This window comes from Hyla sarda, chromosome 1 (genome assembly GCF_029499605.1).
Source record: "Hyla sarda isolate aHylSar1 chromosome 1, aHylSar1.hap1, whole genome shotgun sequence".
Taxonomy (NCBI): Eukaryota; Metazoa; Chordata; class Amphibia; order Anura; family Hylidae; genus Hyla; species Hyla sarda.
In genome coordinates, this window is record NC_079189.1 from 19,783,528 (window position 1) to 19,802,416 (window position 18,889).

At 49.4% G+C, this 18,889-nt stretch overlaps 1 protein-coding gene across 7 annotated transcripts in view; it reads right to left on the reverse strand.

Annotated features, from left to right (window-relative positions):
* LOC130319686 (vomeronasal type-2 receptor 26-like) overlaps positions 1-18,889 on the reverse strand; it is a 123,816-nt gene that overhangs the window by 64,614 nt on the left and 40,313 nt on the right. For 2 of the 7 annotated variants that reach the window (XM_056553022.1, XM_056552970.1), the window contains exons 2-4: positions 15,735-16,053; positions 12,718-12,819; positions 11,642-11,933 (exon numbers count right to left, since the gene is read on the reverse strand). The exons of 2 other annotated variants lie outside the window; for them this stretch is intronic. The gene's annotated coding sequence lies outside the window, so the exon portion shown is untranslated. The remainder of the gene's footprint in view (positions 1-11,641; positions 11,934-12,717; positions 12,820-15,734; positions 16,054-18,889) is intronic. 3 more of the 7 variants (XM_056553001.1, XM_056553003.1, XM_056553013.1) reach the window with 3 other exon arrangements.

An 18,889-nucleotide genomic window follows, 5' to 3' on the forward strand; every position in this document is an offset into this window, starting at 1 on the left:
GAGATACTCAAGAACCAAGACTGGGCGAACAGAAACGCCTTTCTTGGAGACCACAAAGAGGTTGGAATAAACCTTGAAAACGTTCCCCTGAAGCTGCATGTCCAGGCATCCCGAAGGGTAAGAGGCGACCAACCACCCGAGAGAAGTCGGCGGGTGGGGGCGACCCTTCAGGCCGAGGAAGGCCTACGGGTGCCTGATGGGACCGCCAAATGGCCGGGACGGATAGCCGACCTCCGGGAGGAATGGGATCGGAAAGAGGAGCCGTCTTCCCATGAAGGCGCCTGGCTGGACCCTTTGTTGGTACCCTTTGTTGGTACCAAAGGTCCGAAAAACCGGAAGGAGGACTTACGATGGAAAGCGGTTCTGAGTCTTACCAGAGGTAATAAATAACTCTTTTTCCCCGCCACTCGCCTCACTTCCTGAAGGTGGCGTCCGCATTCCAGGCTTAAAGCCACATGAAGGGATGGTGGCTACCAGGTAGCTTGTGGTAAAGGCAGCACAGTGACTGCACTGTACAGAACACAGAAAAATCTCCGGCTGCGGAGCATCGGAGAGCTAGATTAAATAAATCCTCCAGAGGGATCTTGAACACTACCCTGGCGGAGTTGGAAGACCATACTAAAAGGGCCTTTGACACCCAGGCAGAAGCAAAAGCAGGAAGAACCTGCTGCCTCAAAGGCAGAGATTGCCAAAGTATCAACCTTCATGTCTGCTGGATTCTTGAATGCAGCTGCATCAGCCAACGGCCATGTAGGCGCCTTAGAGAGGCAGGAGACCGGCGGATCCACAGTTGGAGAGGAGGTCCACCGAGCTATGAGGTCCTTGGCAAAGGAATACTGCACTTGAACATTCTTCGTTTCCTGAAACTTTTGTCAGGGTGACTTCAGGCGGATACCCACAGGGTGTAAAATTCAGCGTGAGAGCTGAAAGTCTTGAGTGCCGGTCGGGCACAAAGAAAGGAGACTTCTGGAGCCACGTCCGAAGTTCCTGGGTCCTTTAAATGGAAGGTGTCTCTTATGGCCGCAACCACTGAGTACACCACATTCGGGAAACATCCGTGCGGTACTCTGAGTAGAAGGCCGATTCAGAAACCTCATCCACAAGTTCTCCAGGTGAATGGGAACGAGGTGAGGCAGTCCTGGAAGAGGTCGGATACGATGAAAGGAAACTTCTGGACCATGTCCGAAGTTCCTGGGTCCTTTAGCTGGAAGGGGTCTCTTATGGCCGCAACCAATGAGTACACCACATTAGGCACATCCGTGCGGTCCTCTGTGTCGGATGCCGAATCAGAAACTTCTTCCACAAGTTCTCCAGGTGAATGGGAAAGTGTGAGGCGGCCCTGGAAGAGAGAGAGACAGACCTGGTACGCGGGTCTGGAGAGCCAGAGCGGTGAGCCTGGGAGCATTCTCTAGAGGAGCGATGCTTGCTACAGGTCGGAGTAACGGGGCGATGCCCATGAGGGGAACGCTCGTGCCTGCCAGAAGACTCGGGGGATGAGTCAGATGACACACCCCTATGATGCTGCGAGAGCATCAGAACAGGGGGAGAGCGGTACCCTCCGGAGGGCCGGTGTAGGGAAGGTCTCTCCAAGGCAGTCACCACATAACGGGAGACCTGGATATAGACTGGGAGAGGGAGGGAACCCAGGGTGGAGGAGCGGCCGAACCCACCGGGTCTGGAAGAACAACCGGGGTAGAGTAGCAGGGGGGTCTGGGGGAGCAGTCAGAACAAGTGGTTCAGCAGAACCAGACAGTTTAAAGTTACAGTATTAACAGATTAAAGGAGTGGCTAACACTCCAGTTAACTGTTTAGAGGGAGGCCGTTCTGGGCCTCTCTCACCCAAGACTGTGTTCCATTCCACTGTGTTGCTGATACAGTCTGCTGACGCCTTGAGATCCCATAGACCACAATGGACCTATTTTAAAATTAAACCACAACACTGTAACACTCTGTCCCACCCTGGGACTCGAACCTGTGGTGGTCTCCAGGCTGTCAGAGAGGAGAGATGCCGGCCAATAGCAAGGGAGGGGCGTGTTAGGAGCAGGGGGCACCGCTGATTGGCCCCTGCCACCATAATCGTGCGCACAGCGCTGATTGGTGTTCAGTTCGCGCCCTGAGAAGTATTAACAAGAAGTGATGGAGCCCCCTCCTTGTCACGAGCGCACATGCAAATGGGGAATTGAGTGGACTAGACGCCGCCGGAAGCAGCCGCTGCTGAAAGTGAAAGTAAGCCGGCGCTCAGAGCGCCTGCATAGAAGAACGCCGCGGCTAGCAGCCGCTTCAATGTAAAAGACAGACATGCAGTCGTTTACACACACACACACACACACACACACACACACACACACACACATATATATATATATGAATAAAGTGAAGAAAGCTGTGCTCCATCCAAACTGCCACTGCTCACCCCAGTAATAAAGGACCCCCTGTCCAGGCCAGCCCCATTAGACCCATGAGAAAGGTGGGCCAAAAACTGAGGGTCTCCAGATGTTGCAAATCTGCACCTAAGGAGAAAGGGAAATATACTCACCTCAGTCAGAAGAACTTACCTCATGAAATCTTCCTATGAAGTCTTCAGGCAGCTTTTGTCACCTGCATCATGCCGGGCTACCATGTGCGAGCGAGGCAAGCAGAGAATAGGGGGACCCGGACCCATGAGGTACAACCCAGGCGCTGACCGTTGGCGAGAGGGGGTGAACAGCGCATATACGCAATGTCTGTGCCCCTTACTCGCAAAGGAGAAACAGTGAGCCGCAGTTCCTGAATTCCCACCTGATAACAGGAAAGAAAATGGAATAAAAAATCTAACACATCCTTAAATCTAGGAAAATAATAAAACATAAGACCTGGTCTGGAGAGAACTCCAGACCATGTCCACCTCCTTAGACACTAAGCTTAAAACTGATTAGCTCAGGGCCTGGAGGCGGGTATATCCTGCTGGGAGGAGCCGACTTTTTTGTTGCCATAGTGTCATACCTCCTAGAGACAGCAGCATACACCCACGTGTAGCCGATAGAGAAATTAAGATTTTGAATTTTCTCCTTCAGTTTGCTGCTATTCCTGTGAAACACCTAAAGGGTTAACACACTTCCTGAATTTCATTTTGGATACTTTGAGGGGTGCAGTTTTTATAATGGGGTCATTTGTGGGGGGTTTCTAATATATAGGCCCTTCAAATACACTTCAAATCTGAACTGGTCCCTGAAAAATTCAGATTTAGAAAATTTTGTGAAAAATTTGAAAATTGCCGCTGAACTTTGAAGCCCCCTAATGTCTTCCAAAAGTAAAAACATGTCAACTTTATGATGAAAATATAAAGTAAGTGCATAGAAGTACTTAATGTAGATGTACCAGTGTCACGATGCCGGCTGGCAGGTAGTGGATCCTCTGTGCCAGAGAGGGATTGGCGTGGACCGTGCTAGTGGACCGGTTCTAAGCCACTACTGGTTTTCACCAGAGCCCGCCGCAAAGCGGGATGGTCTTGCTGCGGCGGTAGTGACCAGGTCGTATCTACTAGCAACGGCTCACCTCTCTGGCTGCTGAAGATAGGCGCGGTACAAGGGAGTAGACAGAAGCAAGGTCGGACGTAGCAGAAGGTCGGGGCAGGCAGCAAGGATCGTAGTCAGGTGCAACGGCAGAAGGTCTGGAAACACAGGCAAGGAACACACAAGGAACGCTTTCACTGGCACTAAGGCAACAAGATCCGGCGAGGGAGTGAAGGGGAAGTGAGGTGATATAGGGAAGTGCACAGGTGTAACCACTAATTGGAACCACTGCGCCAATCAGCGGCGCAGTGGCCCTTTAAATCGCAGAGACCCGGCGCGCGCGCGCCCTAGGGAGCGGGGCCGCGCGCGCCGGGACAGAACAGACGGAGAGCGAGTCAGGTAGGGGAGCCGGGGTGCGCATCGCGAGCGGGCGCTACCCGCATCGCGAATCGCATCCCGGCTGGCAGCGGAATCGCAGCGCCCCGGGTCAGAGGAAGTGACCGGAGCGCTGCCGCGGGGAGAGTGAAGCGAGCGCTCCGGGGAGGAGCGGGGACCCGGAGCGCTCGGCGTAACAGTACCCCCCCCCTTGGGTCTCCCCCTCTTCTTAGAGCCTGAGAACCTGAGGAGCAGACTTTTGTCTAGGATGTTGTCCTCAGGTTCCCAGGATCTCTCTTCAGGACCACAACCCTCCCAGTCCACTAAAAAAAAATTTTTCCCTCTGACCTTTTTGGCAGCTAAGATTTCTTTGACCGAGAAGATGTCCGAGGAGCCGGAAACAGGAGTGGGAGGAACAGACTTGGGAGAAAAACGGTTGAGGATGAGTGGTTTGAGAAGAGAGACGTGAAAGGCATTAGGGATACGAAGAGAGGGAGGAAGAAGAAGTTTATAAGAGACAGGATTAATTTGACACAAAATTTTGAAAGGACCAAGATAGCGTGGTCCCAACTTGTAGCTAGGGACACGGAAGCGGACATATTTAGCGGAGAGCCATACCTTGTCTCCAGGGGAAAAAACGGGGGGAGCTCTTCTTTTCTTATCCGCGAACTTCTTCATGCGTGATGAAGCCTGTAAGAGAGAATTTTGGGTCTCTCTCCATATGATGGAAAGGTCACGAGAAATTTCATCCACAGCGGGCAGACCAGAGGGCAAGGGAGTAGGGAGGGGGGGAAGAGGGTGACGGCCGTACACCACGAAAAATGGGGATTTGGAGGAAGACTCAGAGACCCTGAAGTTATACGAGAATTCGGCCCATGGGAGGAGATCTGCCCAGTCATCCTGGCGGGAGGAAACAAAATGTCGCAAATAATCACCCAAGATCTGGTTAATCCTTTCTACTTGTCCATTGGACTGGGGATGATATGCAGAAGAAAAATTTAATTTAATCTTGAGTTGTTTACAGAGAGCCCTCCAGAATTTAGACACGAATTGGACGCCTCTATCCGAGACAATCTGCGTAGGCAATCCGTGAAGACGAAAAATGTGTACAAAAAATTGTTTAGCCAACTGAGGCGCAGAAGGAAGACCAGGAAGAGGGATGAAATGTGCCATTTTGGAGAATCGATCAACGACCACCCAAATAACAGTGTTGCCACGGGAAGGGGGTAAATCAGTAATAAAATCCATACCAATCAGAGACCAAGGCTGTTCGGGGACAGGCAGAGGATGAAGAAAACCAGCGGGCTTCTGGCGAGGAGTCTTATCCCGGGCACAGATAGTGCAGGCACGCACAAAGTCCACAACATCCGTCTCCAAAGTCGGCCACCAATAGAAGCGGGAGATGAGTTGCACAGATTTCTTGATACCCGCATGACCTGCGAGATGGGAGGAGTGACCCCATTTGAGGATTCCGAGGCGTTGGCGAGGAGAAACAAAGGTCTTTCCTGGAGGAGTCTGCCTGATGGAGGCAGGAGAAGTGGAGATCAGGCGATCAGGTGGAATGATGTGTTGCGGAGAGAGTTCAACTTCTGAGGCATCCGAGGAACGAGAGAGAGCATCGGCCCTAATGTTCTTATCGGCAGGACGAAAGTGAATCTCAAAATTAAATCGGGCAAAGAACAGAGACCACCGGGCCTGGCGAGGATTCAGCCGTTGGGCAGACTGGAGGTAGGAGAGGTTCTTGTGGTCGGTGTAGATAATAACAGGAGAACTTGATCCCTCCAGCAGATGTCTCCATTCCTCAAGTGCTAATTTAATGGCTAGAAGCTCTCGATCCCCGATGGAGTAGTTCCTCTCCGCTGGAGAGAAGGTCCTAGAGAAAAAACCACAAGTGACAGCATGCCCGGAAGAATTTTTTTGTAGAAGAACAGCTCCAGCTCCCACTGAGGAGGCATCAACCTCCAATAGGAAGGGTTTGGAAGGGTCAGGTCTGGAGAGGACGGGAGCCGAAGAAAAGGCAGACTTGAGTCGTTTAAAGGCGTCTTCTGCTTGAGGAGGCCAGGACTTGGGATCAGCATTTTTTTTGGTTAAAGCCACGATAGGAGCCACAATGGTAGAAAAATGTGGAATAAATTGCCTGTAATAATTGGCGAACCCCAAAAAGCGTTGGATAGCACGGAGTCCGGAGGGGCGTGGCCAATCTAAGACGGCAGAGAGTTTGTCTGGATCCATCTGTAGTCCCTGGCCAGAGACCAAATATCCTAGAAAAGGAAGAGATTGGCATTCAAACAGACATTTCTCAATTTTGGCATAGAGTTGGTTGTCACGAAGTCTCTGAAGAACCATACGGACATGCTGGCGGTGTTCTTCTAGATTGGCAGAAAAAATTAGGATATCGTCCAGATATACAACAACACAGGAGTATAACAGATCACGAAAAATTTCATTGACAAAGTCTTGGAAGACGGCAGGGGCGTTGCACAGTCCAAAGGGCATGACCAGATACTCAAAGTGTCCATCTCTGGTGTTAAATGCCGTTTTCCACTCGTCCCCCTCTCTGATGCGGATGAGGTTATAGGCGCCTCTTAAGTCCAATTTAGTGAAGATGTGGGCACCTTGGAGGCGATCAAAGAGTTCAGAGATGAGGGGTAAGGGGTAGCGGTTCTTAACCGTGATTTTATTAAGACCGCGGTAGTCAATGCAAGGACGTAGGGAGCCATCCTTTTTGGAGACAAAGAAAAATCCGGCTCCGGCAGGAGAGGAGGATTTACGGATAAAGCCCTTTTTTAGATTCTCCTGGACGTATTCGGACATGGCAAGAGTCTCTGGGGCAGAGAGAGGATAAATTCTGCCCCGGGGTGGAGTAGTGCCCGGGAGGAGGTCGATAGGGCAATCATAAGGCCTGTGAGGAGGTAGAGTCTCAGCTTGTTTTTTGCAGAAAACATCCGCGAAGTCCATATAGGCCTTAGGGAGACCGGTTACTGGAGGAACCACAGAGTTACGGCAAGGGTTACTGGGAACCGGTTTTAGACAGTTCTTGGAACAAGAGGACCCCCAACTCTTGATCTCCCCAGTGGACCAATCCAGGGTAGGGGAATGAAGTTGAAGCCAGGGAAGTCCAAGGAGAATTTCCGAGGTGCAATTGGGGAGGACCAAAAGTTCAATCCTCTCATGATGAGATCCGATGCTCATAAGAAGGGGCTCCGTGCGGAAACGTATGGTACAGTCCAATCTTTCATTATTTACACAATTGATGTAGAGGGGTCTGGCGAGACTGGTCACCGGGATGTTGAACTTGTTGACGAGAGAGGCCAAAATAAAATTTCCTGCAGATCCAGAGTCCAAGAAAGCCACTGTAGAGAAGGAGAAGGCAGAGGCAGACATCCGCACAGGCACAGTAAGACGTGGAGAAGCAGAGTAGACATCAAGGACTGTCTCACCTTTGTGCGGAGTCAGCGTACGTCTTTCCAGGCGGGGAGGACGGATAGGACAATCTCTCAGGAAGTGTTCGGTACTAGCACAGTACAGGCAGAGGTTCTCCATACGGCGTCGTGTCCTCTCTTGAGGTGTCAGGCGAGACCGGTCGACCTGCATAGCCTCCACGGCGGGAGGCACAGGAACAGATTGCAGGGGACCAGAGGAGAGAGGAGCCGAGGAGAAGAAACGCCTCGTGCGAACAGAGTCCATATCTTGGCGGAGTTCCTGACGCCTTTTGGAAAAACGTATGTCAATGCGATTGGCTAGGTGAATAAGTTCATGTAGATTAGCAGGAATTTCTCGTGCGGCCAGAACATCTTTAATGTTGCTGGATAGGCCTTTTTTGAAGGTCGCGCAGAGGGCCTCATTATTCCAGGACAATTCTGAAGCAAGAGTACGGAATTGTACGGCATACTCGCCAACGGAAGAATTACCCTGGACCAGGTTCAACAGGGCAGTCTCAGCAGAAGAGGCTCGGGCAGGTTCCTCAAAGACACTTCGGATTTCCGAGAAGAAGGAGTGTACAGAGGCAGTGACGGGGTCATTGCGGTCCCAGAGCGGTGTGGCCCATGACAGGGCTTTTCCGGACAGAAGGCTGACTACGAAAGCCACCTTAGACCTTTCAGTGGGAAACAGGTCCGACATCATCTCCAGATGCAGGGAACATTGGGAAAGAAAGCCACGGCAAAACTTAGAGTCCCCATCAAATTTATCCGGCAAGGATAAGCGTATCCCAGGAGCGGCCACTCGCTGCGGAGGAGGTGCAGGAGCTGGCGGAGGAGATGACTGCTGAAGCTGTGGTAGTAACTGTTGTAGCATAACGGTCAGTTGAGACAGCTGTTGGCCTTGTTGCGCTATCTGTTGTGACTGCTGGGCGACCACCGTGGTGAGGTCAGCGACAACTGGCAGAGGAACTTCAGCGGGATCCATGGCCGGATCTACTGTCACGATGCCGGCTGGCAGGTAGTGGATCCTCTGTGCCAGAGAGGGATTGGCGTGGACCGTGCTAGTGGACCGGTTCTAAGCCACTACTGGTTTTCACCAGAGCCCGCCGCAAAGCGGGATGGTCTTGCTGCGGCGGTAGTGACCAGGTCGTATCTACTAGCAACGGCTCACCTCTCTGGCTGCTGAAGATAGGCGCGGTACAAGGGAGTAGACAGAAGCAAGGTCGGACGTAGCAGAAGGTCGGGGCAGGCAGCAAGGATCGTAGTCAGGGGCAACGGCAGAAGGTCTGGAAACACAGGCAAGGAACACACAAGGAACGCTTTCACTGGCACTAAGGCAACAAGATCCGGCGAGGGAGTGAAGGGGAAGTGAGGTGATATAGGGAAGTGCACAGGTGTAACCACTAATTGGAACCACTGCGCCAATCAGCGGCGCAGTGGCCCTTTAAATCGCAGAGACCCGGCGCGCGCGCGCCCTAGGGAGCGGGGCCGCGCGCGCCGGGACAGAACAGACGGAGAGCGAGTCAGGTAGGGGAGCCGGGGTGCGCATCGCGAGCGGGCGCTACCCGCATCGCGAATCGCATCCCGGCTGGCAGCGGAATCGCAGCGCCCCGGGTCAGAGGACGTGACCGGAGCGCTGCCGCGGGGAGAGTGAAGCGAGCGCTCCGGGGAGGAGCGGGGACCCGGAGCGCTCGGCGTAACAACCAGTCTAGGGTAAGAGGGAATATGTTTAGTTAATCAGAGAAAAATCTTGAAAAACATATCAATTGAGATGTTTATTAGTATTCAAAACAAACCGTTCAAGATATAAATGCAAAGAACATTGTATACAGATATAGTGAAGCAGCTCCAATTGATAAACAGAGATTAGCGAACAAGAAATGCCCTGGTCTGGTGGTCCTGCCTAGGTATAGTAGGTCCCCTGTCCTTGTGACATGGGTCTACTCCGGAACCTCCTGATTGTCCCTATGCTAGGGCAGGCAATTCAGAAAAACGGGCAGATAAACAAGTAGTTATCACTAGCTGCATGATTAACATTCCACTAATTACAAACAAACCGCAATGGCATGATATTTGACACGTGTTTTTAATCAAAGCAGAAAACATCCGTGGGTGTGCCCCAGGGGAAATATTCAGTATTCATAAACGTTATACAAGAGTCATAATAGACATGCATCAGAAACGTTGTACATATATGCATCAATAAATAACAATGTATATCCAATGCGTTTCGCTAGCTTAAGACAGTACAAGTAGCTTATCAGGGATACATAAGAATACTCAGGGTACTGGTCCTATATTGACCCTGGCACCAAAATGTGTGTGCCTACACATGTGTGAAGTAATGGTTCAACCAATACGGGAGAAATGGTCCTCACTGTGGTTAGAGGAGAGGGCTGTAGTATGTGATTGGACAGTTGCCTCTAGTTGTGGACTCGGGAATCTTATAGCTAATGTACATCAAGAGTCCGTATGTCCCAAGTTTGTAGTCATCCGTAAAAATAGGGTGAGTTGGAATCTAGTGGGTGTAGTATGGGGTACTGAGGTATATCCCTCGGAGAGGTGAGGAGACGTGGGCGTGTATCTTAGAATGATATCTTGGTGTTGGTTCCAGCTGATTGTAGAGGCGACCCCAATGGCGTGATCCCACCCTAGTGATAATATGGTGTAGTTTCACGTGCGGTCACTGTCCGCGGAAAATATAAATTAGACATATTGTATTTGTGAATCAATATATAATTTATTTGGAATGTCTGTTTTCCTTACAAGCCGAGACCTTCAAAGTTAGAAAAATGCAAATGTTTCAATTTTTTCATCAAATTTTTGAATTTTTCACCAAGAAATGAAGTAGAATATGTCACGAAAAAACAATCTCGGAATCAGAATGAAAAGTAAAAGCATCCCAGAGTTATTAATGCTTAAAGTGACAGTGGTCAGATGTGCAAAAAATGGCCGGGTCCTTAAAGGGGTACTCCGGTGAAAACCTTTTTTCTTTTAAATCAACTGGTAGCAGAAAGTTAAACATATTTGTAAATTACTTCTATTAAAAAATCTTAATCCTTCCAGTACTTATTAGCTGCTGAATGCTACAGAGGAAATTCCTTTCTTTTTGGAACACTGATGACATCACGAGCACAGTGCTCTCTGCTGACATCTCTTTCCATTTTAGCAACCAAGCAGATGTATGCTAAGGGCAGCATGGTGGCTCAGTGGTTAGCACTGCTGTTTTGCAGTGCTGGGGACTTGGGTTCAAATCCCACTAAGGACAACAATAAATAATAAAGCGTTATTATTATTATTATTATTATAACGTCAGCAGAGAGAACTATGCTCTTGATGTCATCAGAGAGCATTCCAAAAAGAAAATAATTTCCTCTGTAGTATTCAGCAGCTAATAAGTATAGGAAGGATTAAGATATTTTTTTAATAGAAGTCATTTACAAATATGTCCGGCAACTCACAGTAAGAAGCTAGCTGCTAATCGACACGAGGTCTGTCCATGGGGCAGGGAAGAGTGAGGGAAGCTCAGGAGGCGATTAACCGGTTGATTTCGTGCACATGCACTTCATGAGGCCGGATGAAGTGCATGTGCACGAAATCAAACGGTTAATCACCTCCTGAGCTTCCCTCACTCTTCCCTGCCCCATGGACGGACCTTGTGTTGATTAGCAGCTAGCGTCTTACTGTGAGTTGCCGGACCCTTTTTCTTTGTTACTAGTATTTATTGAATTGCATTGTTTCTGTCCAGGCACAACTGTTACGCAGGACATTTCTTATATACATGGACTACCACCAATTTTTTTCGGATATTTGTGGGACCTCTATTATTGAATTTATTGCATCCTTTTAATAGACCATTAGGTGCCATCGCCACTATCTTTCTCTATTTTATATAATTTACAAATATGTTTAACTTTCTGCCAGCAGTTGATTTACAAGAAAAAAGGTTTTCACCGGAGTACCCCTTTAAGGTGAAAATGGGCTGGGTCCTTAAGGGGTTTAGGACCAAATGGGCTGAGTCCTTAAGGGGATAATATAGATTTACCGCGACTAAATTAGGATCGAAACAAATGTTTTCAAAAAATTCGGCAAATCGGCCAAAGTTAATTTTTCAAAAGTTCGCTCATCTCTATTACCAATGGTCTGATTATCTCACCAAGTAAACTACCTCAGATAGACATAGCATGTGTATCAATAATAAGTTACAAGTTGTAAATGGATTCCAAAAAGGAGCCTAGGTAAATCGGGAAGGCTTAGGACACTATTCGTGGATGTGAACGACCACGAACCACAGAGTAATTAGATACAGAGACAGTATGTACATTTTTACACTTAGATATTTTCTCTACTTACATGTGTATATCCATATAAGTTTAACAGCTGGGCCATAGGGAGAGTAGTACCAGACTGTAAATCTCCAATAAAACCGACCAATGCATAATTCTTCATACAGGAATAGTTTGGAGCTGTCACTGTGTGTCCAGACAGTATCTGCAGAACATCTTTTATAACTTTATTCTCATGTCCACAAGAGTCATATATGTGATATCCCAGGGTGACATTGGGAAGGGTATCTGAACTATTGTTAATTTCTTCTATAGCAGAGAGAAAAGCCCTCAGATGTGTATATTCTCTGGGGTGAGCACTATGGAACAATACAAGACAACTGTGTTACTAGATATATACAGCAGCAATTGTGTTATAAGAAGGAAGAATAAACTATAGGGGGGAAATTTGTTATTTGAGCTAGAGAGTAAATCTGTATGATAAAAAAAACAGCAGAAGAACTCATAACCTTGGTCTAATCTGCTGTTAGAAAACTCTTCCACCCTTGTAAAGCTTTGTATGACACCAAGCAATAAACTTAAAAAGGTACTCCACCCCTAAAGGGTACTCCACCCCAAAGGATAGGCGATAAGATGTCTGATCGCAAGGGTCCCGCAGCTGGGGACCCCCACGTTCTCAGCAGTGGCCCATTGCTGTCATCACAAGCACAGAGGAAAATGTCTGTGCGTGATGACGGGGCGATACAGGGGCCGGAGCACTGTGACGTCATGCAGAGGCAGACTGACAACACTCAGGGCCCCCGGACCAAAATAAGTAAGGGCCCCCTGCGATGCTCTGCTGCTGGTCACAATTCTGCCCTATTATACCCAAATCCCTCCACCACCCCTACACAGAATATAAACTAAATTGTATATATAAGAAACACTTTAAGGTAGGTAAAATAATTTTCCATGACCAATAATACCAGTATACAATAAGTAAATATTTACCACCACACAATAACTGGATAATACCGCCATACTGTACTGGATAAAACCACTATACACAGACCAGACTGTATACAATATAAGTGATTATATACAGGACTATATGGCGGTAGATATCAGCTGTACACAGGATGTGTTTACCATATAAGTGCTTACAGTTACATCTAGGGACTCGCAATTACATCTTTTCTCATCGGCAACGTCCTCTTTCCTTTTCTTCTCCGTCTGGATCAGACCGCCATGTCCATCTCTCAATATCTGCAGGACAAACATGTCAGACTTTACATTTTTCCAGTGTCTTCCCATCCTCTGCACAATCTGCCCATCCATAGGCCCACAAACTGTAATAATGCCCTCCTTGGTGTTCTGCACAGTAAGGTAGGTAAGTAGGTAGGTAGTCAGGTAAATAGATAACTAGGTAGGTAGATCAGGAAGCCAGATATGTAGGTAGGTGACTAGCCAGGTAGGTTGCTAGCTAGGTGGTTAGGCAGCCATTTATTAAGGCCAGGTAAGTACATAGCTAGGTAGCCAGGTATTTAATAAGGTAGCAAGATATGTAGGTAGGTATTTAGGCAGCCAGGTATGTAGGTAGTTAGATAGCCAGGTTTGTAGGTAAGTAGTTAGGCATCCAGGTGCAAAGTTAGGTAGCCAGGGTGTTAGTCAAGTAGGTAGCCAGCACCCTCTCCACCCAGTGGCGGATCCTGAATCCAGTCTCGGGAGGGGCACTATGAAAACCCCCTATGTAAGTAGAAGGTAGCCCTCCTATTAGTTTAGTAGTTTGTCCCCATATTAGCTAGGCAGGAACATAGTAGATAGTCCTTCACATTAGGTGTAGGCAACAGAGTTCCCTCACAGTAGGTGTGGGCAGCAGAGTTCCCCATAGTAGGTATAGGCGGCAGAGTTCCCCCATAGTGGGTGTAGGCAGCAGAGTTCCCCCTCAGTGGGTGTAGCAGAGTTAGAGTCCCCCCCCCAGTAGGTGTAGGCAGCAGTGTTAGTGTTACCCCTCCCCCAGAAGGTGTAGGCAGCAGAGATGGAGTCCCCACCAAGTAGGTGTAGACAGCAGAGTTAGATACCCCCAGTAGGTGTAGACAGCAGAGTTAGAGGCCCCCCAGTAGGTGTAGACAGCAGAGTTTGAGTCCCCCCCCCATGGGTGTAGACAGCAGAGTTAGAGTCCCCCCCAGTAGGTGTAGACAGCAGAGTTAGAGTTCCCCCCTCAGTAGGTGTAGACATCAGAGTTAGAGACACCCCAGTAGGTGTAGACAGCAGAGTTTGAGTCCTCCCCAGTAGGTGTAAACAGCAGAGTTAGAGACCCCCCAGTAGGTGTAGACAGCAGAGTTAGAGCCCCCCCCCCCCCCCCAGTAGGTGTAGACAGCAGTTAGTCTCTCGCTCCCCCAGTAGGTGTAGGCAGCAGAGATAGAGCCCCCCCCCCCCAGTCGGTGTAGACAGCAGAGTTAGAGCCCCCCCCAGTAGGTGTAGACAGCAGTTAGTCTCTCACTCCCCCAGTAGGTGTAGGCAGCAGAGATAGAGTCCCCCCCCAGTAGGTGTAGGCAGCAGAGTTAGAGTCCCTGCCAAAAGGTGTAGACAGCAGAGTTAGAGACCCCCCAGTGGGTGTAGACAGCAGAGTTAGAGCCCCCCCCCCAGTAGGTGTAGACAGCAGTTAGTCTCTCACTCCCCCAGTAGGTGTAGGCAGCAGAGATAGAGTCCCCCCCCCAGTAGGTGTAGGCAGCAGAGTTAGAGTCCCCCCCCCCGAGTCGGTGTAGACAGCAGAGTTAGAGCCCCCCAGTAGGTGTAGACAGCAGAGATAGAGACACCCCAGTAGGTGTAGACAACAGTTAGAGTTCTCCCTCAGTAAGTGTAGACAGCAGAGTTTGAGTCCCCCCTAGTAGGTGTAGACAGCAGAGTTAGAGTCCCCCCAGTAGATGTAGACAGCAGAGTTAGAATCCCCCAGTAGGTGTAGACAGCAGAGTTAGAGTTCCCCCTCAGTAAGTGTAGACAGCAGAGTTTGAGTCCCCCCCTAGTAGGTGTAGACAACAGAGTTAGAGTCCCCCCAGTAGGTGTAGACAGCAGAGTTAGAGGCCCCCAGTAGGTGTAGACAGCAGAGTTATAGTTCCCGCCCCCCTGTAGGTGTAGACAGCAGAGTTGGGGTCCCCCCAGTAGGTGAAGGCAGCAGAGTTAGAGACCCCCCAGTAGGTGTAGACAGCAGAGTTAGAGCCCCCCCCAGTAGGTGTAGACAGCAGTTAGTCTCTCACTCCCCCAGTAGGTGTAGGCAGCAGAGATAGAGCCCCCCCCCCAGTAGGTGTAGGCAGCAGAGTTAGAGTCCCCCCCAGTCGGTGTAGACAGCAGAGTTAGAGTCCCTGCCAAAAGGTGTAGACAGCAGAGTTAGAGACCCCCCAGTAGGTGTAGACAGCAGAGTTAGAGTCCCCCCCCCGAGTCGGTGTAGACAGCAGAGTTAGAGCCCCCCCAGTAGGTGTAGACAGCAGAGTTAGAGTTCCCCCCTCAGTAAGTGTAGACAGCAGAGATAGAGACATCCCAGTAGGTGTAGACAGCAGAGTTTGAGTCCCCCCCCTAGTAGGTGTAGACAACAGAGTTAGAATCCCCCAGTAGGTTTAGACAGCAGAGTTAGAGTCCCCCCCCCCCTAGTATGTGTAGATAGCAGAGTTAGATGCCCCCAGTAGGTGTAGACAGCAGAGTTATAGTTCCCGCCCCCCCGTAGGTGTAGACAGCAGAGTTGGGGTTCCCCCCCCCCAGTAGATGAAGGCAGCAGAGTTAGAGACCCCCCTCCAGTAGGTGTAGACAGCAAAGTTAAAGACCCCCCTAATAGGTGTAGACAGCAGAGTTAGAGGCCCCCCCCAGTAGGTATAGACAGCAGAGTTTGAGTCCCCCCCCCCAGCAGGTGTAGACAGCAGAGATAGTCTCCCCCAGTAGGTGTAGATTGCAGAGTTAGTCTCTCCCCCCCCCCCCCAGTAGGTGTAGGCAGCAGAGTTAGAGCCCAACCCCCAGTAGGTGTAGACCGCATAGTTAGATCCCCCCCCCCAATTAGGTGCAGGCAGCAGTGTTAGAGTTCCCCCTAGTAGGTGCAAGTGGCAGAGTTAGAGTCCCCCCACCCCACACAGTAGGTGTAGACAGCAGAGTTAGAGTCCCCCCTCCCCCAGTAGGTGCCGGCAGATGCTCACCTGTATGTGTCCCACACTGCGATCTCCTCAGCAGCAGGGGCCCGCGTCTGTCTTCCTCCACAGTGCAGGCGCAGATGAGTGAAATCATCGGCGACTGCACTGCGTGGGGCGGAAGTCACGTCTCCTCTGTAGGCGAAGATGCTGCTCATGCAGAGGGGATGCCTTCTTCTGTACGTGCGTGTACCTGCTGGGGATCCGGGACAAGTGTCTTTGATCCCCAGTAGCGGCGGCAGCTGGCCCCTTACCCGGCCAAGCCCTCGGACGACATCCGATCGGACCGACCGGTCAGTCCGCCAATGATGTCACGGTTCTCCGGCCCCTGTAGGTATAGACAGCAGAGTTAGAGTCCCTCCTCAGTAGGCGTAGACAGTAGAGTTAGAGTCACCCCCCGTAGGTGAAGGCAGCAGAGTTATTCTCCCCCCCCCCAGTAGATGTAGGCAGCAGAGTTAGAGTTCCCCCCAGTAGATGTAGACAGCAGAGTTAGAGACCCCCCCCCCCCAGTACATGTAGACAGCAGAGTTAAAGTCTCCACCAGTAGGTGTAGACTGCAGAGATAGAGTTCCCCCAGTAGGTGTAGACAGCAGGGTTAGAGCCCCCACAGTAGCTATAGACAGCAGAGTTAGATCCCCCCCCAAGTAGCTGCAGGCAGCATAGTTAGAATTCTCCCTAGTAGGTGTAGACAGCAGAGTTAGAGTCCCCCCCCCCCAGTAAGTGTAGCAGGCAGATGCTCAACTGTATGTGTTCCACGCAGCGATCTCCTGAGCAGTAGGGGCCCGCGTCTGTCTTCTTCTACAGTGCAGGCGCCGATGAGTGACGTCATCGGCGCCTGCATTGTGTGGAGGTGGAAGTCACGTCTCCTCTGTGTAGGTTAAGATGCGGCTCACGCAGAGGGGACGTCTTCTCCTGCATGTGCGTGTACCGCACATACAGGAGAAGGTAGCGCTGTCTGCTGGGGATCCGGGAAAAGTGTCCTGGATCCTCAGTAGCGGCGGCAGCGGACCCCTTACCTTGCCAGGCCCTTGGACGACGTCCGATCAGACCGGCCAGTCAGTCCGTTCCTGACGTCACGGTGCTCCGGCCCTGTACTGCCCCGTCATCACGCACAGAGATTTTACTCTGTGCTATGATGATGGTTGGGTGCCGCTACTGAGAACTTTTAATGTGTCTAAACTTCAGTGGAGATCCTGGAGATCACTGGTTTAAAGGGGTACTCCGTCCCTAGACATGTTATTCCCTATCTAAAAGGATAGGGAATAAGATGTCTGATTGCGGGGTTCCAGCCGCTGGGGACTCCCGTGATCAGACATCTTATTCCTTATCCTTTAGGTAGGGGATAAGATGTCTACGGACGGAGTACCCCTTTAAACCAGTGATCTCCAGGATCTCCACTGAAGTGTAGAAACATTAAAAGTCATGAAAGCAACTGACTCTATCATTCTCTTAAGCTCTCTCTGTGATTCAATCAGTCTGCGGTACAGTTGTGCTTAAAAGTTTGTCTAAGGAAGAAATTGTGACATTTGGCCATTGATTTAAACAATATCATAAAACCTGCATTTTATATAAAGAAATATAAACATATGAAGCCATTTCTTTTCATATATTTGGTTAGTTCATTAAATCATAATGATAACAGAAATCAAATGGCTCTGATCAAATGTTGCTTTAGCATTAATGTTATTTTGTTCCAGGAATGTATCTAACCCTGTTTTAAAGCTGTTAATTGTTCCTGCTGTGACCAGTTCCTGAGGTAGACCGTTCCATAAATTCACAGTCCTCACGGTAAAGAAGGCGTGTCGCCCCTTTAGACTAAACCTTTTCTTCTCCAGACGGAGGGAGTGCCCCCTCGTCCTTTGGGGAGGTTTAACCTGGAACAGTTTTTCTCCATATTTTTTGTATGGGCCATTTATATACTTATATACGTTTATCATATCCCCCCTTAAACGTCTCTTCTCAAGACTAAACAATTGTAACTCCTTTAATCGCTCCTCATAGCTAAGATGTTCCATGCCCCATATTAGTTTAGTCGCGCGTCTCTGCACCCTTTCCAACTCCGCAGTGTCCCTTTTATGAACAGGCGACCAAAACTGAACAGCATATTCCAGGTGAGGCCGTACCAATGCTTTATAAAGGGGGAGTATTATGTCCCTGTCCCTTGAGTCCATGCCTCTTTTTATACATGGCAATATCCTGCCGGCTTTGGAAGCAGCAGCCTGACATTGCATGCTATTCTGTAGTCTGTGATCTACAAGTACACCCAGATCCTTCTCTACCAGTGACTCTGCCAGTTTAATCCCCCCTAAGACATACGATGCATGCAGGTTATTAGTACCCAGATGCATAACTTTACATTTATCCACATTGAACCTCATTTGCCAAGTGGATGCCCAGACACTTAGTCTATCCAAGTCATCTTGTAACTTATGCACATCCTCTATAGACTGTACTGTGCTACAAAGCTTGGTGTCATCTGTAAAGATAGAAACAGAGCTGTTAATACCATCCTCTATATCATTGATAAATAAATTAAACAACAGCGGGCCCAGTACTGAACCTTGGGGTACACCACTAATAACCGGGGACCAATCAGAGTACGAATCATTGACCACCACTCTCTGGGTACGATCCATGAGCCAGTGTTCAATCCAGTTACAAACTAAAGTTTCCAAGCCCAAAGACCTTAACTTACATGTCAGACGTCTGTGAGGGACAGTATCAAACGCTTTGGCAAAATCCAGAAACACTATATCCACAGCCATTCCTCTGTCAAGGCTTCTACTCACCTCTTCATAAAAGCAAATTAGATTGGTTTGACAACTTCTATCCTTAGTAAACCCATGCTGACTATCACTTATAATACAATTATCCCCTATGTATTCCTGTATGTAATCCCTTATAAGTCCTTCAAACAATTTACCCACAATGCACGTTAGACTTACCGGTCTATAGTTTCCTGGCGAAGACCTAGAGCCCTTCTTGAAGATTGATACCACATTAGACTTGCGCAAGAGCTTGCTCTTTCTGAGTGTTGCTGTGTAAGAGGGGGCGTGAAAGAGGAGTTTCAAAAACTGTGATTATCTGTTGTGCGGAGTGAATCTGTGGAGTGGGTGCGACTGCCTATAGCCCACATTCATATTTTGGGTAAGTTTTTCTCTTTT